Genomic DNA, 25722 nt, shown 5'->3' with positions numbered 1-25722 from the left:
ATTCATTTATATGGCTATGAAATAATTGAGTGGCAGTTATATTTGATAAGAATAGGAGTATTGGACACAGATAACTTAGATTCTTAATTTCATGTTTTATTTTTTCAATGACTTTAAACAAACTCATCTAGCTTCTCTGAACTTTCCTGTTTTGATTATTAAATAGAAACATTGTCAAAGATGTTCATGACATGGTTTATGTGCAGGTTGTATGAGCATGTTGGCTGTGCCTGGGTGTTAGATATCACTGATATGTAGTTTCCAGGAGGTGCTAAGGAAGCTTTGCCTTGTAGGTTAATTAAAAATCTATTAACCATGATATGTAGAGTGGAAAACAAAGCAGGCAGGGAGTGGCAAACAGACTTCTGAAAGATGGGAACAATTATGTAAATAGCTTGAATGTATTGATTTAATGCTACTTATTTTTAGCTTGAGTGAGTTTGTTAGACATTTAATGTCACATTATATCCTAGCTGGTTGAGTTGGTTTAATTTTCCATGTAATTTTCAAGGCAATATTAAACAGCCAATAGCTATCATATTGGGATAGAATCAGTTCTTTTACACTAAAGAGTTATCATTTGGGGCAATGGTTTTAGAGAAAAATACAGTAATAAAACAATTCTTAGATTTATATTGTTCCAGCCCATTAGAAAAAGACGCAGAGGAAAATAACAGTTGCACCAATAGCCTTAATGACATCAGCTTTCTGTCTAAGATTTGCTAGTGTAACTTCCTTTCTTCACACCATGATAAAAGAGATCAGTAGCGCCACACTTGGCTAAGAAAGGGTATTAATGTGCATAATGCCATTGGTCAGAAACAGAAGAATCCTTTTGCATAGAAGCCTGGTGATCAGAATACCATTGCCTAATATTCACAGACACTAAGGCAGAATTTCATTGCTGAAATATATAAATCTTTAATTAAACTTCTAGAAATCTCTAGGCTTACAAAGAGCATATGTAGCTTAAAAAATAAGAAGCACAAGGAAGTTGTTTCTTTGGACATTTATAAGCTGAGTTTTAGGGAAGCCTATGAAAGGCTACAGTGCTTCATGAAAGCCCAAGAAGGTCCCTGGGGACTACTCCTGCTGAACCCCAAGATGCAGACATGTTTACTTTCTACAGAGGAAATTCCAGTCACCTCAATGGCAGGGTTCTGAGCTCCAACAGAAAGGAGAGAAACAGCATTCCTCCATCCCCAGCAGGGGCTTTGTAAAAGTAACATTCCTCAAGTGCAGAGAGTACTGGGAATTCAGGGGCCCCTTACATCATCTGGTTTAACCTCCTTGCTTTTGGTTAATGAAATGAGTAGACTAAAGTTGTTTATCTGAGTTCTACAAATATTTATTGCCCCAAAGAAACAGTGTAGGGGTAATGAGTGTGCTGTACTGAGTATCTGTTTTTTTTTTTTTTTTTTTTACAAGAGATTGCACAGTCTTCTCTATAGGGCTTATTTGGGTATTACTATATCAACTTCACAGATGAAAGAGAGGAACATTTCAAAACACAAAACAAAACTTATGTCCCCAAATCCCCGAAAGCCTCTTACTAAATATTTGTACATTTTGAGCTTAGAATGGTTGTACTGTTCTGCCATTGCACTCTGTTTAGAATTATAATGATTATGGTGAATTCACCTTTAGAGCACAAATTTCTTTTTTTTAATTAAATTTTTATTTTTTAATATGAGTTACAGTTTATTAACTTTGTATACCAGCGGTATCCTGCTCCCTTATTCCCTCCCAACCCACACTCCCTCCCTCATCTTCTCCCTGCCCTTTTCCAAGTCCACTGATTGGGGTGGTCCTCCTCCCCTTTCATCTGACCCTAGCTTATCAAGTATCTTTAGGACTGGCTGCAAAGTCCTCTTCTGTGGCCTAGAAGAGCCAGCCATTGAGTTTATGTCAGAAATAGTCCCTGTTCCCCTTACTAGGGTACCCACTTGGATACTGAGCTACCATGGGTTACATCCCAGCAGGGGTTCTAGGTTATATCCATACATGGTATTTGGTTGAAGAGACAGTCTCATAAAAGACCCCTGTGCCCAGATATATTTGGACCTTGTGGAATTCCTGTCCTCTCCAGGTCATACTAACTCCCCCTTCTTTCATATGATTCCCTGCACTCTGCCAAAGGTGTAGTTATGAGTTTCAGTATCTGCTTTGATACACTGCTAGGTAGAGTCTTTCAAAGGCCCTCTGCGGTAGGCTCCTGTCCTGTTACTTGTTTTCTCCTACATCTAATGTCCATCCCATTTGTCTTTCTAAGTGAGGATTGATCATCTTACCCTGGGTCCTCTTTCTTGTTTATGTTCTTTAGTGTATAGATTTCAGTATGTTTATCCTATCTTAGAGGTCTAGCACCCATTTATAAGTGAGTATATACCGTGTGTTTCTTTCTACTTCTATGATACCTCACTCAGAATGATCTTTTCCAGTTCCCACAATTTGCCTACAAATTTCATGATTTCCTTGTTTTTAATTGCTGAGTAGTATTCCATTGTGTAAAAGTACCACAATTTCTGTATCCATTCCTCCATTGATGGGTATCTGTGTGTTTCCAGGTTCTGGCTGTTACAAAAAAGCTGCAATAAACATGGTTGAGCAAATGTCCTTGTGTACTTGGGCATTGTTTCATTATATGCCTAGGAGTGGTATAGCTGGATTTTGAGGTAGCACTATTCCTAATTGTCTGAGAAAGTACCAGATTGATTTCCAAAGTGGTTGTACAAGTTTACATTCCAACGTCTGATGGCCAAGGACGTTGGGCATCTCTTTAAGTGTTTTCTACCATTCTATATTCCTCTACAGAGAATTCTCTGTTTAGCTCCATACCCCATTTTTAAATTGGATTGCTTGATTCATTGCTTTTTAACTTCTTTATTTCTTTATATATTCTACATGTCAGCCCTCTGTCAGATATAGGGTTGGTGAAGAATCTTTCCCAGTTTGTAGGCTGTCATTTTGTTCTGACAACAGTGTCTTTTGCTTTACAGAAGCTTTTTTTAGTTTTATGAGGTCCCATTTATTGATTGTTGCTCTTAGAGCCTGTGTGTTGGTGTTCTGTTCAGGAAGTTGTCTCCTGTGCTAATGAGGTCAAGGCTCTTCCCCACTTTTTCTTCTAACATATTTAGTATGTCTGGTTTTATGTTGAGGTCTTTGATCCACTTGGACTTTAGTTTTGTGTAGGGTGATAAATATGGATCCATTTTCATTTTTCTGCATGTAGACAACCAATTGAACCAGCACCATTTGTTGAAGATGCTGTCTTTTTTCCATTTAATGGTTTTGGCTTCTTTGTCAAAAATTAAGTATTCATGGGTGTGTGGGTTTGTTTCTGGGTGTTCTATTCAGTTCCATTGATCCTCTTTTCTGCTTCTATGCCAATACCATGCAGTTTTTATTACTATTGCTCTGTAGTACAGCTTGAGATCAGGGATGGAGATACCTCCAGACAATCTGTTATTGTTCAGGATAATTTTGGAAATTCTGGGTTTTTTGTTTCTCCATAAGAAGCTGAGAATTTTTCTTTCAAGGTCTGCGAAGAATTGTGTTGGTAATTTGATGAGAAATGCATTGGATCTGTAGATTGCTTTTGGCAGGATGGCCATTTTCACTATGTTAATCCTACCAATCCATGAGCACGGGAGATCTTTCCATCTTCTGATATCTTCTTCAATTCTTTCTTCAGAGACTGGAAGTTTTTTTCAAAGGGGTCTTTCATTTCCTTGGTTAGAGTCACCCCAAGGTATTTTATGTTACTAGTGGCTATTGTGAAGGGTGTTGTTTCCCTGATTTCTTTCTCGGCCCTTTTGTCTTTGGTATATAGGAGGGCTTCTGATTTTTTTGAGTTGATTTTGTATCCTGCCACTTTGCTGAAGGTGTTTATCAGCTGGAGGAGTTCTCTGGTTGAATTTTTGTAGTTGCTCATGTATGCTATCATATCATCGGCAAATAGTGACACTTTGACCTCTTCCTTTCCGATTTGTATCTCTTTGATCTCCTTTACTTGTTTTATTGCTTTAGCTAGGACTTCAAGTACTATGTTGAAGAGTATGGAGAGAGTGGGCAGCCTTGCCTTGTCCCTGATTTCAGTGGGATTGATTTAAGTTTCTCTCCATTGAGTTCGATGTTGTCTATAAGCTTGCTGTATATTGCCATTACTATGTTTAGGTATGTGACTTGTATCCCTGATTTCTCCAAGACTTTAAACATGAATGGGTGTTGGATTTTGTCAAATGCTTTTTCGACATCTAAGGAGCTGATCATGTGGTTTTTCTCCTTCAGTTTGTTTATTCTGTTGTTTTCTCCATCAGTTTGTGGATTCCATTGATGGATTTCCATATCTTAAACTACCCTTGCATGCCTGGGATGTAGCCTACTTTGTCATGGTGGATGATATCTTTTATGTGTTCTTAGATTCGGTTTAGAGCACAAATTTCTTTCTTCCTTTCTTTCTTCCTTCCTTCCTTCCTTCCTTCCTTCCTTCCTTCCTTCCTTCCTTTCTTTCTTTCTTTCTTTCTTTCTTTCTTTCTTTTTTTGCCTCAAGATTTTCTACTTTTTGAAGTGCTGAATATATCCTGATAAGAAAAAATATAAAAAAAATAAAAAGGAAAACGGGAGGAAGATTCAAATATAAGTAAAGGATAATTAGTGCCAGAATGAGAAAATTAATCAGCAGATGAATATGCCAATGTGGGTGTAAGGGTTGGAGCACAGCGAATTTCCTCTGGTGCTCAATAAATGTCCAAGATTCAAGAGAATGAAGCTGCACCTTTTCTAGAAGTTGCAAAAGTACTTTATAGAGTAGAAGAAAAGTCCTAATGATGTGAGTAGGAATGGGGTTAAATATGAACATGACTGTAATGTGTTAATGAGGAGGAGCATGTTAGGACAGGGGACTCCAGTAGCAAAGAAAACACCAAACACCAGAACCAAATTGAAGCCCCTGTTCAGAAAGTAAGCTGGTCTTTGAGGGCCACAAATCTAAGCCATAAAGGAGTTGCGCATAGGCTCATTAAATCCCGGTAATCACTTAATTCCAGTTGGGACTGAAGGTCCACCACCAACAAACTATCTCCAATAATGCCTCAGAAAAATGTCCAAGGGGAAAAACACTCCCTGTGGAAATAACCGTAGCCATTTTCATGGGCTAGGTTATTGCAAAAGAAGAGCCTCTGGGAAGAGGTCTGGTAGCTTCTGCATATCCCCAAAAGGGTCCAGACATTCATTTAGGAGAGACTTTTTTCAGTACCGCATGTGTTAATGTATGCAAGAAAATCCATCAAGCCTTGGCGTTTACATACCGGCTGATAATAAGTGGCCTATCATGTGTTTGCTATGTGTGAAGACAATGAAGGAAAACAGTGAAATACTTTCATTTGTATGTATTTCACAGCAATTAGTTGTTCGATGTGAGGTGGCCTTGCTTTCTTACTGTCTCAAATGTGCCACAAGTACGAAGCTGACTCTACCGGCCCACACTCAGTGTGTTTGAATGGAGTGTTTATGCATCATTTCTTTGTTTAAGTGTTCTAGTTCACACTAGTTTTCACAGTTATTCCGAATTTTAGTCCATGCCTTTAAAAATATATTAATGGATTAAAATGTTTGATAAAAGCAGTGATAATAATTGAAGGGTAAATGAATCGCCTAAAAATAATGTTAACACAGAACATAAATATGCATAGTCTCAAATTCTTAACCCGGTATGACAAGTTCGCACAGGCAGACTGTTGTGATCCAAGCAATGGACGCCAAAAGTCATACTATGTGACAGGTCTCATGTCGGGGGTTTACTGGGAAGGGGATATACAGAAGCTGCCTCTGAGTGAGAGTGGAGGGGAAAAGAGGGCGAAGAGAAGGAAGTGAGGAGGGACTGGCCTTTTGTATAAGGGATGTAGACATGCACATGGGGGAGGATATGGAGTTCCTGGTGACAGTGGGAGTGTGTCCCACCTCTGCAGCTAGTGATGACCGCTGTGGTTGGGTCCCCGGGGCGGCAGTGGAGATTCCTGGTCGCTAACGCATACATGCAAACAAACGAAATGCTGCTGAAGGTAAAGAAAAGGTTATTTGCAAACCATGGTCTTATTTATTTATTTTTCTTTCTTTATTTGTTTAATCACTTTTATAGCCTGATTCAAGCCTCCTCTTTCCTCTCCTCCCAATCCCACCCTTATGCTCCCTTTCACCAGTTCCTCCTTTTCCTTCTCAGAGAAGGGAGGCCCCCAAGTGTTTCCAACCCACCCTGGAATCTCAAGTCACAGTAGGACTAAGTGCATCCTCTCCCACTGAGGCCAGACAAAGCAGCTCAGCTAGGGGAAAGGGACCCAGAGGCAGGCAACAGAGTTGGAGACAGCCTCTACTCCCATTATTAGGGGACCCACATGTTGACCAGGCTGTACATTTGCTACATATGTATAGGGTTCTAGATCTATCCCGTGCATGCTCTTTGGTTGTTGGTTCAGTCTCTGTGAGCCCCAATGGGCCCAGGTTAGTTTACTCTGTAGGTCTTCTTGTAGTGTCCTTGACTCCTCTGGCTCCCTTTGTCTTTCCTCATACTTTTCCACAAGACTTGTCCTATTGTTTGGCTGTGGGTCTCTTTACATCCGTTTTCATCCGCTGCTGGATGAAGCCTCTCAGAAGACAGTTATGCTGGGGTCCTGTCTGTAAGCATAGCAGAGTATCATTAATAGTGACAGGGGTTGGCTCTCTCCCATGGGGTGGGTCCCAAGTGGGGCTAGTCATTATTTGGTCATTCCCTTAATCTCCACTCAATCTTTGTAACTATACTTTTTATAGGCAAGATAAATTTCAGGTCAAAGATATTATGGGTGGGTTGGGGTCCCCCTACCTCCACTGAAGTCCCATCTGGCTACTTGAAGTGGCAATTTTAGGCTTCTTACCCACTGCTGCTATGAGTCTCAGCTAGAATCACCACCGTAGACTCTATGAAGCCCTCCCTGTCCTAGAGATGACTCCCCCACTATCACCAATTTCCATTTTCTCTCTCCCATCCCCACTGCTTTTCCCGATCCTGACCCCCTCCCTTGTTAATCTCCCCACCCCATTCTCTCCAGTTCCCTTCCTCCATCTACTTCAGAGGTGTATAAAATGAAATAACTGTCTAAGATCAAGGCATATGACTTAGAAAGTAGGTTATCATTCAGTAGCATGAGTAAGTCAAATCTAATAAGGTACTGACTGAACACATTTATGGGGAATATGTGCAGTATCTGGGAGAAAAGTGCTCGAAGACTATGTTTTGGTTATTACTGACACTACAGCAAATAGTTTTTAAAGAACACTGCTAAGGATTGTTTTCTCAGGTGCCACTATAAAGGGGAGGTTCAGCATTCTTTTTTTTTTTTTTTTTTTTTTTTGTAGAGGAAGCAACTGGATGGATCAAAGACATCTCCTTGAATGCCAAGAGCAGAATTCTTTAAATTCTTTATTCACAACGTACCCTCGACTAGATAAAATTTCTCTTCACTCAGTCAACGAAGTATTGAAAATTAGCAAATGCAGCAAAGTTGTCAGTGTGCTTTTGGAAAAAAGAAAAAAGACAACTTGTAAGACTAGCTCTGTTCCAAGATATACTGGCTGTCTTTGGGAAACATATTCTCCCTTGTTTTTGAAGTGAAGATGATACAAAATATTTTGTTTGATATTGATTATTATATCCACATTTTCAAATGATATATCTTTGTGAAACTTATTGCTTAACATGAAATAATCAGTACTTTCCTTTTGTGATATTGTATACTAGGATTTAAACTAACAACTGTGGAGAAAATGACTGAAATTATGAGTATGATTCCTACTCAATCCTGATGACTTATTTTTCTCATTCCAATAAATCATTGACACCATGGTTAGATTTATACACATATTTAAGTGATGTCGTGGTGATGACAGATACTAGATACTTTCTAGACCAAAATACAACGAGAAAATAAACTTATTTCATATTTTTTCAAATTAAAATATTTGTAAGTGATATGGTGGTACCCCAACTACAGTTTTTAGGGTCACAAGAAACAGTGTTTGATGTGAACATTCTTCATAGTTTTTGCAAGTGTTTAACTTTTTATCCAGAACTACCTAAGCTTTATACCATTTTGGTTGTTCTTTAAATTGGAAAACATTAATCATAAATCAACACAAATGGGCACTTAACCCATAGCTAACTATTTACCACTGAAATTACTCGTCAGTGTGGTGAAATAGTAGAAATAGTTTTGTTTTGATCATTGACAGAAAAATAATGAAATACTACCTGTTAGATTTAAATTGGCACAGACAGTACTAGGTTTTATTATGTCACTTTCAAACACAGTTCACTTCTAGATTTATTTCAATTATAATCAGGCTTTGTGTCCTCACTTATGGCTTCTTCCTGAAGACTGTAACAATGACACTTTTTAGAAAGAAGTGTTATGGGTTAGAACAAACAGCTATGAAATATCTTTTTATGGTGTCAATTATGAAGCTGAACGGAAAGGAGCTTTCTTAGCTAAATGAACCAAATAAGTTTCACTGTACGATACACAAACCCTGCAATCAATAAGTTCCCTTAGCAAAAACTTCTCAAGATTACAAGAAGAAAATAAAGTCTTCAAAAAATACTTAATAACTTTAACATTTGAAAGTCAGAGAAAGCCAAGAAAAGACAATTAGTAAAATAAGAATGTAGTACAGCTTGAGATGAGGGATGGAGATACCTCAAGACAATCTGTTGTTGTACAGAATTGTTTTGACAATTCTGGGTTTTTTGCTTTTCCATATGAAGTTGAGAATTTTTCTTTCAAGTTCTGTAAGAATTATGTTAGTATTTTGATGGGAATTGTATTGAATCTGTAGATTGCTTTTGGCAGAATGGCCATTTTTGCTATGTTAATCCTACCAATCTATGAGCACAGGAGATCTTTCCATCTTCTGATATCTTCTTCAGTTTCTTTCTTCAGAGACTTGAAGTTTTTTTTCGAACGGGCCTTTCACCTGCTTTGTTAGAGTCACAGCAAAGTACTTTATATTATTAGTGCTGTGCTACAGAGCAATAGTAATAAAAAACTGCATGGTACTGGCATAGAAACAGAATAGTGGATCAATGGAACCAGATAGAAGACCCAGAAATAAACCTACACACTTGATTTTTGACAAAGAAGCCAAAACCATACAATGGAAAAAAGACAGCATCTTCAACAAATGGTGCTGGTCTAACTGGATGTCTACATGTAGAAAAATGCAAATAGATCCGTATTTATCACCCTGCACAAAACTAAAGTCAAAGTGGATCAAAGACCTCAACATAAAACTGGACACACTAAATCTGCTAGAAGAAAAAGTGGGGAAGATCCTAGAACCCATTGGTAAAGGTGGCAACTTCCTGAACAGAACACCAATAACACAGGCTCTAGGAACAACAATCAATAAATGGGACCTCATGAAACTGAAAACTTCTGTAAGGCAAAGGACACTGTTGTCAGAACAAAACAACAGCCTACAGACTGGGAAAGGATCTTCCCCAACCCTATAAAAAACTCAAGAAGTTAAAAAGTAACAAATCAAGTAATCCAATTAAAATACGGGGTACAGAGGTAAACAGAATATTCTCTGTAGAGGAATACGGAATGGCAGAGAAACCCTTAAAGAAATGCCCAATATCCTTAGCTATCAGAGAAATGCAAATCAAAATGACCCTGAGATATCACCTTACACACATCAATATGGCTAAGATAAAAAAACTCAAGTAACAACACATGCTGGAGAGGTTATGGAGAAAGGGAAACCCTCCTCCATTGCTGGTGGGAATGTGAACTTGTAAAATCACTTTGGAAATCAGTCTGCCGCTTTTCCAGACAATTAGGAATCCTCAAGATCCAGCTATAACACTCCTAGGCATATATCCAAAATATGCTCAAGTACACAACAAGAACATTTGCTCAACCATGTCTGTAGCACCTTTATTCATAATAACCAGAACCTGGAAACAACCCAGATGTCCCTCAACAGAGGAATGGATACAGAAATTGTGGTACATTTACACAATTGAATAGTACTCAGCAATTAAAAACAAGGAAATCATGAAATTTGCAGGCAAATGGTGGGATCTAGAAAAGATCATTCTGAGTGAGGTATCCCAGAAGGAGAAAGACACAAACGGTATATATTCACTTATAAGTGGATATACACATAATTTAGAATAAACTTACAAAAATCTGTACACCTATAGAAGGTGAGCTAGAAGGAGGACCCGGGGCAAGATGATCAATCCTCACTCAGAAAGGCAAATGGGCAGACACTGGAAGAAGGAGAAAACAGGAAACAGGATAGGAGCCTACCACGGAGCCTCTGAAAGACTCTACCTAACATTGTATCAAAGCAGATACTGAGACTCATAAACAAATTTTGGGCAGAGTGCCAGGAATGTTAGGAAAGAATGGGGAGATAGTAAGATCTTGCAAGGACAGAAGCTCCACAAGGATAGCAACAAAACTAAAATATCTGGGCACAGGGGTCTTTTCTGAGACTGATACTCCAAGCAAGGACCATTCATGGATATAACCTAGAACCCCTTCTCAGATTTGGCCCATGGCAGCATGGTATCCAAGTGGGTTCCCTAATAAGGGGAACAGGGACTGTCTCTGACATGCACTCAGTGGCTAGCTCTTTGACCGCCTCCCCTGGATGGGGGAACAGCCTTGCCAGGCCACAGAGGAGGACAATGCAGCTAGTTCTGATGAGAATGGATAACATAGGTTCAGATGGATGGGGAAGAGGACCTCCCCTATCCGTGGACTTGGAGAGGGGCATAGGAGGAGATGAAGGAGATAGGGTGGGGTTGGGTGGGAATAAGGGAGGGGACTATAGCTGAGATACAAAGTGAATAAATTCTAATTAATATAAAAAATGTAACTCAAAAAAAAGAAAAGAATGCCCAGCAGGCTGTAATGTAATATAATTAAAAGGAAAAGAGTAATGCAGAGGAAAATTCAACTCTACTGAGAAGTCAAGAAAAACAAAAAAAGAAAAATTCCACATATGTCTCCATGCATAGAGGTGTTCTTACAGTCTCCAGTCAGTGGAGTCTATAGTGCAAAGCAGGGAATATGGTTCTTTAGGAAGATGTAGGAGGAATAAATGAAAATGTAGACCAGATTCTACTAGAAGAAGTACACAGAATCTCAATATAGTAAGGCCAAAATGAGTCTGACACCTAGACTCTCTGGGATCATGCACAATGAGTGATAGGATGAATATTGACCGGCCAAGGTCTCACCTTTCTTTTTGCAATACCACCCAACATTTTTATTCTGGGTGGACAAACTGAAAGTCCAGAAAAGTTATCCTTAACCTTTGTTTTCTTCTCTTTGGCTTTCTTTCTGTACCATGTGCTCTGTTCCTGTCATAAAGGAGCATGTGTAGATCTGGGTGTGGGCAGATTTCAGGTTGCTATACAGAGTATTAATGTTGGAAGAGGGAAGAAACAGAAAAGTAGCTGACTTATTTATACAAGTCTGAATTTGTGTCTGCTTGAAGGTTGCCTTGTGAATCATTTTGTCCATGTGTCTGTGTGATCTTTGTGTGTGTGTGTGTGTGTGTATGTCTGTCTGCCTGCCTGTTGTATCTGTGTGTATGTCTTTCCCCAACAAAGAGCTTTGCTCTAAACTTATAAACCATCTCATGGTTTAGAAATGAGATACTTCATGGAAATCTTTAACAGAGTTTTTTGGGTTTTGTTTTGTTTTTAACAAGAGATTAAGTCAGTGGTTCCAACTGATCTCAACTGACCCAAGTGACAAACATCATTGTTTATCAGCCAATATCTATAAATGGTTGCTTTTAACCTTTATGGTAGATTTCAGGAAGATGCTTTCAACTACTGTTTGTTGATTTCGGTAAATGATTCATATGCATTAGCTGGGTCAGGGGCAATGAAGAGTGCACATAGCTTAAGACTATAGCTATGCATTAGTTTAGGTCATAAAATTTGATTACATGGGAAACCAAAAGCAAGGAAAGGTTGACTGTCACATTGTTCTCATAAAGACACGTTAAACATACAATTTGAGTACAGTGTAGGCTAGAAATCCTAAGTGATCTCAGGGTATGTTATTAACTCTGGTTGTGAGGTCCAACAAAAGTTTCAGTTTCTTAGAATGTAAGAGATATTTCCATAATATTGTATTGCCACAATTACATCATATGATTTGTATTGGTATAATGTTCTCTTGAAATGTATACACCTTACCCTTGTTCATTCAAATGCTGATTTCTCTCCCCCGCTATCTGGTTTCAGTCTGGACACTACATTGTAATGTTTTATTCTAAGCATCACCTGTTTCAAATTTGTGTAAACATGCCACCATTTGTTCTCTAAATGTCAATTAAAACAACCAGCCACAATGTTGAGCAATGAAGAAGATAGGGTGGGACATCCTGGTTTAGAGTAGGAGGAGAGGAAGGAAGAGGAGGACAGGAAGGAGTGGGAGGCAGAGAAGGAGCAGAAGTGGCAGCGGAGAAGCTGAGAGAGGAGGCTGAAGGAGAGGTCTTGGAATGAGGTGAAGAAATGAACCGGACCTAAGCTATCACTAAAAGCAAGTATAACGGGTGAATATGAATTGTAGGAAAATATGCGGGGTTGGAGGTTTGGGATGGAGTAACTATTGCCCAGCATTGTGTTCTAGGTTAATTAAATAAATCCTAGTCTCTGTGTGGTGATTTGGTTATACAGGTGTTTAGGATTAACCATAGCTTTACTAAAAGATATATCAATAGTAAATATTAAATAATACAACAGATTTGCTTTTTAAGAAAATGAGCATAACAGATAAGTGTTTTGGTTTCAAAACTGATATCATGCTTGGTTACATTTGCATAGAAAAGGTATTCTCTTTTAATATATACATCTTGTCCCTTAAATGCTCTTTGCATCTAATATGTGCTATGTTTCAGTCTGGTCTATGGGGAAGGAATAAGAGATGAAGTCCAGTCTAAGCTGATGTTTCGTACATTTCTAACAGAGAGATGCATTAGACAAATATGTCATATGCTAAATGATAAAAATTAGCAGGCAGGAAGAAAGAAAAGTGAAAGTTAGACTTGATGGGAAGTTCTTAAGTTAGGGTCACATAAAGGTACTTATGGGAAGCTAAGCAACACTGGGTAGAGTCCAGTGGTCTGGGCAGGGTTCTGCTGACTGTGTCTTGGAGATGAACATGGGACTCTTCTAACTTGTACTACCATGTTTCTGCTTGTGAAGTCACTCCAGTATCACAGCCTGGGCAAAGAACTGTGTTGGTATAGTGTTCTTGTGGAATGCATACAATTTATCCTTGTTCATTCAAATACTGGCTTCTCTACCCCACTATCTGTTTTCAATCCAGACCCTGCATTGTGATGTTTATGCTAAGCTTCACCTGTCTCAAGCTTGTGTAAACATGCCACCATTTGTTCTCTATATTGTCAGTAAAACAACCAGCCAATGCTGAGCAATGGAGAGAATAGGGTGGGACATCCTGGTCCAGAGGGGAGGAGAAAGAAAGGAGTAGGAGGAGTTGGAGGGGAGAGATCAGCAGGAGAGGATTGGAAGCACGAGGAGAGATGAACTGGACCTAAGATATGATTACGAGCAAGTAAAATGTGGGAAATCTGAATAGGAGGAAACTATGTGGGCTTGGAGAGCTTACAATGAAGTAACTATTGCCCAGCATTGTGCTCTAGGTTAGTTAAATAAATCCTAGTCTCTGTGTGGTGGTTTGGGTGTACAGCTGGTTTAGTAATAAACTCTGTTTAACTAAAAGATAAATCAATAATAAAAATTAATAACCAACAACAGAGCTGTGACAGTTCAGTCCAGGTCTCGTGCCCACATTGGGCTTTGTAGAAAGATGGCTTGGTCTTCCTTGATACTTCTTGGTAAAGCATGGTTCTGAGATCTACTGATATTTTGTTTTTCTCAAAACTGTGGTTAACAGATAAAGTGCAGTGTAATCAATCATATTTGAGCATCAGATTAATAAAATAGAGGTTTTATGTTGTATCCTCACATTTAACTGAGTCTTCTGTATTTATCTTTGCTAAAGTTGACCAACTTTCTTCAAACAGGAAAATCATTTTGACACTGGGCATCTCAAAAAAAAAACCATCATCATTTAAATCAATTAAATCTGGAGATTTAAACAAGACCAATGCACAAGCCAGTTCTGTTATCCTGTGTATCTGTATTATAATAGGGATATACGGAGAGACCTACAGAAGAGCATCTGCTGTTATAATTCGTTTTCTAAATAGACGTAGGATAAATATTTTTATAAAGCTTCAGAGCGTTAGTGAGTTTGGAGCTAAGTTTTGAAAAGAATAGTGGTTGGTAAATCGCAAAATGAGATTTATTAAAAGAATGCTGTGAAACAAGTCAGGGTCATGAAGTGACTGACAGGAATTGGGTATGGTTTACACAAAGCAGTTATTTGTGTGTAAAATGGAAGCTTAGAGTGAGACCGAACAATGCTATGTTAGTAGGATAAACAGGGATCTTTTGGATGCTTTTGAATCAGAGTGATATTTTTAAAGTGTTCTTTTGCTACAAGGCTGCTATTGATGAACTTAATCTTAGCTGTATATAGTGTTAAGGCATCTTGATTTCCCAAGAGAAGAAACAATTACCTTAAGTCCAGAAGTTAAATTAACTGCATGTTGTTGTATGGATATATACTCAGAAGAAAAGTCCCAACTTGTTTGGCAGTTTGGTTGTTAAGTTTTTGAGGAAACCTTAAACCAATTTTGTAATGTCTTTTCTAATTTACATTCTCAGCAAATGTGTGCAAACATACTCACTACCTCACATCTTTTTCAGCATTTATCTCTCTCTTGCACTCTGTTTTTGCTTTATTTTTACAATAAAAGGTATCAAATGGGCACTGATTAATATCTTGTTTTTAAACTTTTATCTATCTGTCTATCTATCTATCTATCTATCTATCTATCTATCTATCTATCTGTCTATCTATCTATCTGTAATTTATTTATTTTTTTCGTGTACATGTGGAGGTCTGAAGACAACCTGAAGACAACCTGTTTTCTTCCTCGACTACATGAGTCGGGGATTGAACTCGGATTATGAGTCTTGGCAGCAGTCACCTTCACCCAACTGAGCCATTTGATCAGCCCCTCTTTGGAGTTTTGAGTGTGTTTTCTTGATTCAGTGAAGCTGAGAACCTTTTCATATGCTGTTTCTATTTGTATGATCTTTTTCGACATGATCAACATATCTATTGACGTTTATGGACCATTTTCAAAGTAGGTTATCTGTTTTCTTGCTGCTTATTTATTGGTTCGTTAGGTATTTGTGGGTTTTAGCCCTAAATCATAGGAATTACAAGTATATCCTCTCAATGTGTGTGCTGACTTTCATTTAAGTGTATGCTTTGCTGTAAAGAGCCTTTGGGTTTGAGGTTCCATTTGTTCAGTTTCGGTTTTGCTGTATTTGCAGACACAGTTAAATGTACAGAAGATTTTTACCTCTGCTTCTGTTTAGTTTGACAGTCTCAGGACTTAACATTTAAGTTTGATAGTCATTGTGAATTTACCTTTGTTAAGGATCCCCCTAAGAGACTTTACAAACCATAAATAAGAATTGACGTTTATGAAATGGTTTGGATGCTTCTATTGAGATGAGCATGTGGTTTTTCATTCTTAAAATATGATTGAAAGTAATACATCTTTGAATTTCTTAATGCTGAATTTTTATATACTTTGACTACACCATGGATTTGATTTGAAACCATGAGTTTGATTTTTTCATCTATTGTCAGTGAAATGAGTGCATCATCCTTCTGGTAAGATTTATGTTTGGCTATATAATGGGGGTATTTTTGCCTTCATAGACATCTTGAAGTTTTATTTGTTATTTCTACTGAATAAAAATTATGATTTTTAGAGCATTGGTATACATTTCTTATAACATCTTCTAGGCATGATGTTTACATTGCTGGAAGATTCTTCTTTAATGGAATTGGACATTTAATGCTTTATATTATTATTTAAGCACTAACAAGTTATCTTTTTCTAAGATGTATCCATTTTATCTTACTGTATCAAATCAGTTTAGTTTTGGGTGGTCTTTGCCTAAACATCCTTTTTTAAAAAATTGTTTTCTCTCAGTATTTGCATGCCATTGTGGCTTTGGTATGTCAGTTAGAAGCAGTATGTGCCTGTTAAACCTTATATTTTTAGCTTTTTTCCAATTTAGAGTGTTTATTTTAATTCTTTTCAGGCTTGCATACAATTTAAACTAACCTAACTAATTTGCAGAGTTAGTTTTTCAACTATTTTTTTTTAGTTTTTGTGATTTGAATTCATTTCTATCTGTCCTAAATTCAAAACAAGACTTTTACATTTTTCTCTTTCAAAAACATTTCAACCTTAAACTCCAGTGAAAGCACTTATACTACAAGAGTCTATACAAGCATACATATATACACAAATGCATTCACATAAATACAAAACGCACAAATACACACACACACACACATATATACATACATAAATACTAGGTTAAATGAATTTTTTTAATTACAGTTTATTCACTTTGTATCCCCCTATAAGCCCCCCTCCTCCCCTTCCAGCCCTCCCCTCCCTCCCCCTTCTTCTTGCTTGCCCCTCCCAAGTCCACTGATAGGGGAGGTCCTCCTCTCCTTCCTTCTGATCTTAGTCTATCAGATCCCATCAGGAATGGCTGCATTGTCATCTTCTGTGGCCTGGTAGGGCTGCTCTCCCCTCAGGGGGAGGTGATCAAAGAACAGGCCTATCAGATTATGTGAGAGGCAGTCCTTCTTCCCATTACTATGGAACCCACTTGGATACTACGCTGCCATGGACTACATCTGTGCAGGGGTTCTAGGTTATCTCCATGCATGTTCCTTGGTTGGAATATGAGTCCCTGGGGAGACCCCTGTGTTCAAATTTTCTGGTTCTGTTGCTCTCCTTGTGGGGTTCCTGTCCTCTCCAGATCTTACTATTTCCCACTTCTTACTTAAGATTCCATGCACTTTGCCCATCAGTTGGCCTTAAGTCTCAGTGTCTGCTTTGATAATCTGTAGGGCAGAACCTTTCAGAGGCCCTCTGTGGCAGGTTCCTAGGTTGTTTCCTGTTTTCTTCTTCTTCTGATGTCTATCCTCTTTGCCTTTCAGGATGGGGATTGAGCGTTTTAGTCAGGGTCCTCTCACTTAATTAGTTTCTTTAGATGTACAGATTTTATGTTATATTATATGTTATATGTCTATATATTATATGTCTATATGACTGAGTATATACCGTGTGTGTCTTTCTGCTTCTGGGATAGCTCACTCAGGATGATCCTTTCCAAGTCCCACCATTTACCTGCAAATTTCATGATTTCCTTATTTTTCATTGCAGAGTAATACTCCATTGTATAGATGTACCAAAAATCAGGCAGTTTTTTAACTTTTTTATTCTTCCCTTCATGGTTAGTCTTGATCAAAGAATGCAACAGCTTAAGTCACTATCAGAACCAAGGCTCTGCTTTTAGAGTTGATATTTATATCCTTCCCCTCTGATTCCTACAGTCTTTCAGCACCCTCTTCAGTGGGGTTCTCTGAGCTCCAGGTTAGACTGTCTCTCTGCATAATGTCTGGCTGTGGGTCTCTGTACCTGCTCCCAACTGTTGCCAGAGAAAGTCTGTCTAATGATAACCAGACAAGGCACCAATCTATGATTATGCAGATTATCATTAGGAATAATTTTATTATTTTTTATTTTTATTTTTATTTTTACCAGTCATGTTTGGTTCTACCCTAGGTCTTTGGGGTTTCCAGTCTTCAATACCTGGTTATCCAGGCAGTGTCAGACATGGGCTCCCTGTTGGGCCTCAAGTTAAACCAGACATTAGTTGGCCACTTACATAAGTTCTGAGCCACCATTGCCCAGTACATCTTGCAACAAGACGGATTATAGTTTGAATGTTTTGTGATTGGGTTTGTGTCTCTTTCAGTAGCTTGCAAAGTCCCTTCCCATACCAAAGAGACTAGAAGATAGGGGTGAAAGCTCCATGCAGGCATCAGCATGAGCTCTTTACTTTCAATGAGTTCCTCAGCAATGGGGCCACACTGTCAGTTTTCAGAGAGCTACCCTCTGTGCTAGCATCAGCCTGGGTTGTTTGGGTAATCTCCAAATTTCCCTCAGCCAACAATTTGACCAGTTGCAATCCTGGCCCACTGGAAGCATTGCCTGGCTACAAAAGATGGCCTGTTCAGACTCTATATCTTCCACTGGTAGGACTCACTAGAGTCATCTTCATAGATTCCAGAAGTTTCCACGGGACTAGTTTTCCACACAGCTGCTCCCAAATGCCCCTGCAATTTCAACAGTGTCTGCCCACATGCTCTCCCTCCAGCCATTCCATACCTGACAGATCTTTCTGGCTTCCATTCCCACAAGCCCCGAGTCCTCCAGCAAAATCTAGTCTGTTTATGCTTCCCAGGGAGATTGATGTGTTACCCTAGATCCTGCCTCTTTACCTAACCCCTCCGCTCTGTGGTTTGTAGCTTAGTTATCATTTACTTAACAGTTAATATCCACTGATAAGTAAACACATACTATATTTGTACTCATGGGTTTGGGTTACCTCACTCAAGAAGAATATTTTTTTTTCTAGTTGCATCCATTTGTCTTCAAATTTCATGGTGTCATTTTTAAAACAGCTGAGTAATACTCCATTGTATAAATGTACCACATTTTCTTCGTTCTTTCTTTGGTCAAGCTGCATCTAAATTGTCACCAGTTTCTGGCTATTATGAACAAAGCCACAATGAACATAGTTGAACATGTGTCCTTTTGGTAGGGTGGACATTCTTTGCTTATATGTCCAAAAGTAGTCTACCTGGATGTTGAGGTAGATTGATTCTTAATTTCCCGAGAAAGTGCCATATTCATTTTCATAGAAGCTGTACAAGTTTGACTTTCACAACAATGGAGGGGTGTTCTTGCTCCATATATCCACCAGCATGAGCTATCACGTGTTTTTGATCTTAGCCATTCTGACAGGTGTAAGATGGAAGCTTTTCGGTTTCATGAGGTCCCGTTTATTAATTTTAATTTTTGATCTTAGTGCCTGCATTGTCTGTGCTTTTTTTTTTTTTCAGAAAGTCATCTCCTATGCCAATTTCTTCAAACATATTCCTGACTTTTTCTTCAGGCTTAGTGTATCAGGTTTTATGTTGAAGTCTTTGGTCCACTTAAAATTTGAGTTTTGTGCAAGGTGATAAATATGGTTTTATTTGCATTCTTCTGCATTCATATATCCAGTTTGGCCAGCATCATCGATTGAAGATGTTTTCTTTTTATCCATTGTATAATTTTAGCTTCTTTTTAGAAAATCTGGTGTCCATAGGTGTGTGGATTTATATCTGTGTCTTTGATTCAATTTCTTTGATGAATGTGGCTGTTTTTATGCCAGTATCATGTGGCTTTAATTATTATAGCTCTGTAGTAGTGCTTGAAATTCAGAAGTTCTTTTACTGTAAAGAATTGTTTTAAATATTCTGTTTTTTTTTCTTGTAAAGTTGTGAGTTGTTCTTTCAAGGTGTGTAAAGAATTCTATTTGAATTTTGATGGGAACTGTATTTAATCTGTAGACTGCTTTTGGCAAGATGGCCATTTTTACTATGTTGATTCTACTGATCCATGAACATGAGAAATCTTTCCATCTTCTCATATCTTCAACTTCCTTTTTCAAGGACTTGAAGTTCTTGTCATACAGGTCTTTCACTTGCTTTGTTAGAGTTATACCAAGATAGTTTATATTATTTGTGACTGTTGTGAAGGATATTGTTTCCCTAATTTCTTTCTCAGCCTATTTATTGTTTGTATGTAGGAGGCCTACTTTTTTTTTTTTTGAGTTAAGCCTGTATCCAGCCACTTCTCTGAAAGTGTTTATCAGCTGTCGTAGTTCCCTGGTGGAATTTTTAGGTTCATTTGTGTAACTTATAAAAATAATTCACGGATTTTCATATGTTAACATATCCCTGCAGACATTTGGGTGGAATATTCAGATTCCTGCAGTTTAAAAAAATGTATCAAGAGGATAGTGTAAGATATTCTTAAGTAATGCAGAATATGCTGATAAATGAGTTTGGTTATTCCTATTTTTTTTAAATGGCACACTAGAGAATGACATCCATATACTGTGAAAACTGACTACTTGAAAACTGACTATTTGAAATCTCTAAGATCCTTACATTTGCGTTCCCTATAGGCACATCACCATGATCAGCTGCCAGCTGGTGTGCATAAGAAAAGGACTCGGCCAATATCATAGCTTGCAATGGGGAGCTCTGGGTAATTTGCACTTTCTATTTCTTTGATCAAGGGTACAAGACCCTGAAGACATACAGCATAAAAGACGTCTCAAATAGAATCTTTCCCTTAGATACAAGATACCTTGTCTTGTTGGTTTTAGAGTCATTCTGTTTCATTCTTTGTTTTGTTTTGTTTTTCGAGACATGGTTTCTCTGTGTAGCCTTGGCTGTTCTGGGCTCACTTTGTAGACCAGCCTGGCCTCACAGTCACAGAGATCTGCCTGCCCCTGCCTCCCTGAGCGCTGGGATTACAGGTGTGTGCCACCATGTCCAGCTTCATTCAATGGTCTTTAATTTGTTCAATTAGATTTTTTTTTCTAAAGAAGCTTTTAAATAGAAGATGAGTTCTATAAAGTATTCTAATTCATAATATATAAGCCTTTTAAGGGTCTGGGGAAGAGACTTTACAAGTGTAGAATGTAAATTTTATTTTCTTCTTTATGTCAAAAGTGCTTATAATTTTAACCCATGTTAAAGCAAATCTGTTTCAGAGAGTGCTTTTACAATTTGTTTTGGGTTATTTTGGTGTTGATAATGCACTTTTGGGATAAGCTGTTAGAATATGCGATATAATGAGTTTTCAGTGTGCAGTTTAGCGAGAAAAAAATTTACAAATAGGATAGTTTTACATGTGGATGTAACATAAGTATAGAAAGAATTAATGTATGCAATCAGATACTAACTTAGAAAAATGCAATGAAGACTTTGAGAATGGAAATCTTAGGAATAATGCTTCAGTAATTACTGTATGTATCTTTATTTCAGCAGCTTTATTTTAATAGCTGTGTTCCTTGGATTTTATTATTTAAAGAAGAAGATGAATCCAGAGCACTAGGGATGTGACTGCATACAGATTTATGTTATGATATTTGTTTTTAGTAAGGCAAAGAGCATAGGCATGTTTGGCATATGCTAACTGTTTTATTTCATCCAACTGAAAACACATACTGAACTGTACTGGGAGAAAGTCTAAGAGAGTGCAAGCATTGGTTGAAATATCAGGCTGTCCTCTGACTATGTGACACAGATGAGGCATTAAGTGAAACAAGAGCCTCAAGAACACATGAGACCAGATACAGCTCAACCCAAGTTCCCAGGATTTTAATAGCTGACTCATGAGGCCCCAAAGTCACCTGGGATAAAACTCTTAATTTTTCCTCACAAGTGGACTTAGCGTGCACATCCAGCATTAGGGGTGGATCAGAAAGAAAATTGGCTTTTCTGTGCATGAGTGTACAAGTTACGGGGCTTCATACAATGTGAAAAATTCTGAAAGGTGTGACGTTGATACTGGTGTCCCTTATTTGCACTTTCTAAAAGAAGCCGTAGGGAAGACAAGCAAAGTAAAACAAATGAGCAGGGTCCCCTCAGCGAAAAACTGCCGAGGAAGCAATGGAGGCAGTCGCTCCAAAGCTAGAATGTTGCATCGTCTGTCGGGAGTTAACTCAGTAGTTGGCTTTGGGGCCTCAGTTCTTTTCTGACTTCTGTGCTAATGATTTATTGGTAAGCCAAGCTACTAAAATTCAGTCTAAATGTAATTTCTTGGTCAAAATGAGAACAGCTGTGGATGCCATGAAACGCAGAGGTGGGCTAGCTGGTAGAAAACTCATCACAAACTGCCAACCCTTTTTCCTAGCCAGGCAGTCTAGAGGAGGCATGAATTCTAAGATGAAGTGGGCAGCGTAAGTAATGAACTTTTTATTCATTGCTTTTATTTGCAACAGAGAAATGGTTATATGGAGAAACATACTGTGTATGTAAAATTATAGATCAATGAAAATAAAAATGAGAGAGACACAATTTATGCATTTGTCTTTCAATAAGTATCTGCCTTTTTTCAGGATTAAGGTAATATATGTACACGTTCCTTTCAAATTCTACAGAGATTGAAGTTGTGTGATTTGTGTTTTCAGGAAGAGATTTGTGTGTGTGCAAGCCGTGCACTGTGAAAGGAATCCATAACATTCTTCAATCAAAACTGTCCCCTAGTCATTCTGCACCTGAATGATCTGACATTCAGCCATTTGCTATCCTAGATTAAGTCTCCAGGGAGAGCTGGCACCCTGTAATTCATGGCTGCTGTCTATAGGCCCATCTTTTATCTAATGTGTCTTCTGTAAATCTGGAAGAAAGCCCCTTTATCAGCCACATACACAGAGTTCTCTTTGTGCCTTACAACTCAGAGAATTCTAGCTGCACAGCCATTTGAAGAACCCAGCCTGACCACTCTCCACTTACTGTGGGGACTTCGAGGGTAGAAGATGAATGAGAAATGTTTGAAAGCAAAGATGAACACCACTTGCTTGCCATAGTTCCAGTTTCATGGAGATGAGACAAGTCTATGTTAGTGACTATACTGGAAGGAAAAAGCCATGGCCAATAGTTCTGGTTCTTGAGATGAAAAAGGTGATCATGTATCAAGAGAAGTATGACCTGTGGGATGTCAGAGACACTGAGTGGAAGTAGAAATACTGAAAACGAGGAATAGTAAAAACAGTGGGAGAAAGAAGAAACATGGCTCATTTAAGTGGTTGCAGAAGCTGGGGTGGGTCTAGGTTGTGGGAAACATGGGCAAACCGGGAGGGAGGCGTGACATTTCAACAACACAAGCATCCAAGCGCTTCCTAAAGCCCTATGGAGTGATGAAAATGGCCCGCGATTACTTTACTGTGTGGTTGCTGCCTCCCTGAGTAAGCGCAGCAGTTGTGGGGCAGCTGGGCTGTCTATCAAAGACTAGTGAGATACTGGAGAGCCCAGAGTTCTAATATAGACATGGGACACACAGAGGTCTCTAGTAACTTGCTTCTTTTATCTCTTCTATATCAGGGTCATTTTGGACTTGTGTTGAAATCTAATGAGAAAAAGTATTGGGTGACTTTGTTCAAACACAGCATTTTAGCTTTGGTCACAGGTACTATCCTTTGTTTTCTAAAGACTATATGTCTATTTTTCATTCTAAACTAAAGACAAAGTTAATCATAAAACCTGGCTGGTATGCTTGAATCAATTTTTTATTGATATATTAGTAAATTTTAGTGATATGCTTTATAATTACATAATCCCTATGATTGTCTAATCCTGCAGTTTCTTGTTACTGAATAAACCGTAGGTAAAATGATAGATCTCCTTAAAGAATATATTTTCAGTTGGAACTTCTGACAGGAAAGAAATGAATGTTTTTTGAAAGTGTTGTTTCAATGAGGAAGGGAACAGGTTTTATGTGACATGGGTCACAGAGAACAGGCTTTATCTCTTGGCCAGGGTTTTCCCATGCTTATTGTTCAATTACTAACTCCCTGGGGCACTAGTGAGTTTTTCAAACGCAAGCTCTCTAAACATTTTCACAGCTGAGTGTCTGTTGTTACAGGGTGCAGGAAGATGAGTAATCGGGAAGCGATATAGAGCAAATTGATCAGCTTTCTGGATGTCAGCTGCATCCTGCTCCTTATCTGTTGGTGGCAGCATAGGACAGCCTGACACTGAGTACTACAGCCCGAGAGTTCCTTTACCTACTTACCTCCACAGAGGGATGGTTAAGACCTAGAGTAAAGCTGTAGAAAAGAATTTCAGAGTGAGTTGGTTGGAAAATTAATTTAGTTTGTTTGCCTATTTATTTATTTACTTACTTACCTATTTATTTATTTATTTATTTATTTATTTATTCATTTATTTATTTATTTATTTATTTAAAATCCAAGACAAAGAGGTAGTGAATTCTTATGTTTAAACAAGTACCCTGTGCGGAAGAGATAGAAATAGGGATTGAGATATAAATCCCTATATGTGTGTGTACACACATGGAGATAGAGAAAAATGCAAGAGAGATGAATGGATAGATAGAAGGAAGAAAGAAGAGAGAGAAATAAAGAGAGAGAGAGAGAGGGAGATGGAGAAAAAGAGAAAGAGGGGAGAAACAGACAGAGAGAACAAGGCCCCAGAGGGTTGAATAATATCTGTAAATATATTTTGTGGACTTTAAAGTTCAATATTCTAAGAATATAATTTACAACCAGATTAAAAAAACTAAGCAAAGTTCAAGTGAGTAAAAACTTAAAATTAATTAAAAACATTGTGAACCAGTTTATTTAATCTTCTGATGCTTAAAGAATTTTCTTTTATCAGTACAAATATAAAGGGGTTTTTGAGATGTGTTGCTCTACTGTAGAGATGAAAGAGGAGTGCTCATAAGGCCAAAAAAAACAAAAAACAAAAAAAAAAACCAAAAAAAAAAACCAAAAAACAAAAAAACACAACACTAAACCAAAACCAAAACCTCAACAACAACAACAACAAAACAGTGGTTACAGGCACATGAGCTGTTTTGACACTCTAGCTTGAGATAGCTTTCAGAAAAAAAACAAAAACAAATTGTTGTCTGTTTAGGCAAATTTCATGGTTGTTTTTTTTTTTTTTTCTAGCTATGTTAAAAATGTTGAAATCAGTTAGTGAGAAATATGTCAGATCTTGAAGTGAGGTACCCTTTCACAGCACATGTTCCTTTCGTTTTCCCTGTCTTTTTGTCCTACCTCAGGTGTACTAAAGCATGAAAGTATGCCTGGCCCCTCACACGTACTTCATTACTCAGGAAGAATGGCCACATGCCCTCTGAGCTATGATTTCTCATTTTATCTTTTACCTTTATTTTAGCATTCATGGATTGTTTGGTGTGTCTGGACCCGTTTTGCAAAGTCGTGGGGGGTGCTGTCATGGATTTAAGCAATAGATAATGTTATTATTAGAGACTTGGTGGCATGTATGTTCACTCGGCCTTGTTTTATCTAAATCCTGAAAAAAGCATGGATTCTGTTTCTCTCAGTACATCGATTTTAATGAAATAGGGTTAGATTTCTAACAAAGTCTAAGTGCTCCATATATGTATCTGCTCTTACCCAGTTTATTTTTATTATGGTTTGGCATTCTTTTTAAACCTGATTAGAAGCATTATCCATATTAGCTGAATTTCTCTAAGGAAGGCGGAGGTCCAGTGAAGAAATAGAACTGGGAAAGAGAGAGACCAGATGGCCATTTATCTTATGAGTCACTTGCATTCTGTTCATTTCTCCATTTCCTGAAGTTCTTTGAGTACACGTGAGCTGAATTGGCATGTCGTCAGTAAACAGCCACAGGAATATAGATGCCATTTCCATTTTGGGTCAATAGACATGAGCCTTCCAGATTAGTAGTCATCTGGCTAGAATCAGTTGGTGCTTTCTTAGGACTGACTTTGGGGCCTTCAAATAAAATAATTTCTTCACATATTTAGCCTAGATCATTGCATGAAGTCAGAATGTATATTACTTAATATCCTACTTAAGGAATCTCTCTGTCTCTCTCTTTG

Source organism: Psammomys obesus, unplaced genomic scaffold (assembly GCF_907164565.1).
Source record: "Psammomys obesus unplaced genomic scaffold, mPsaObe1.curated_primary_1811, whole genome shotgun sequence".
Classification (NCBI taxonomy): domain Eukaryota; kingdom Metazoa; phylum Chordata; class Mammalia; order Rodentia; family Muridae; genus Psammomys; species Psammomys obesus.
The sequence above is the reverse complement of the archived record's forward strand: the minus strand, read 5'-3'. Positions refer to the sequence as shown.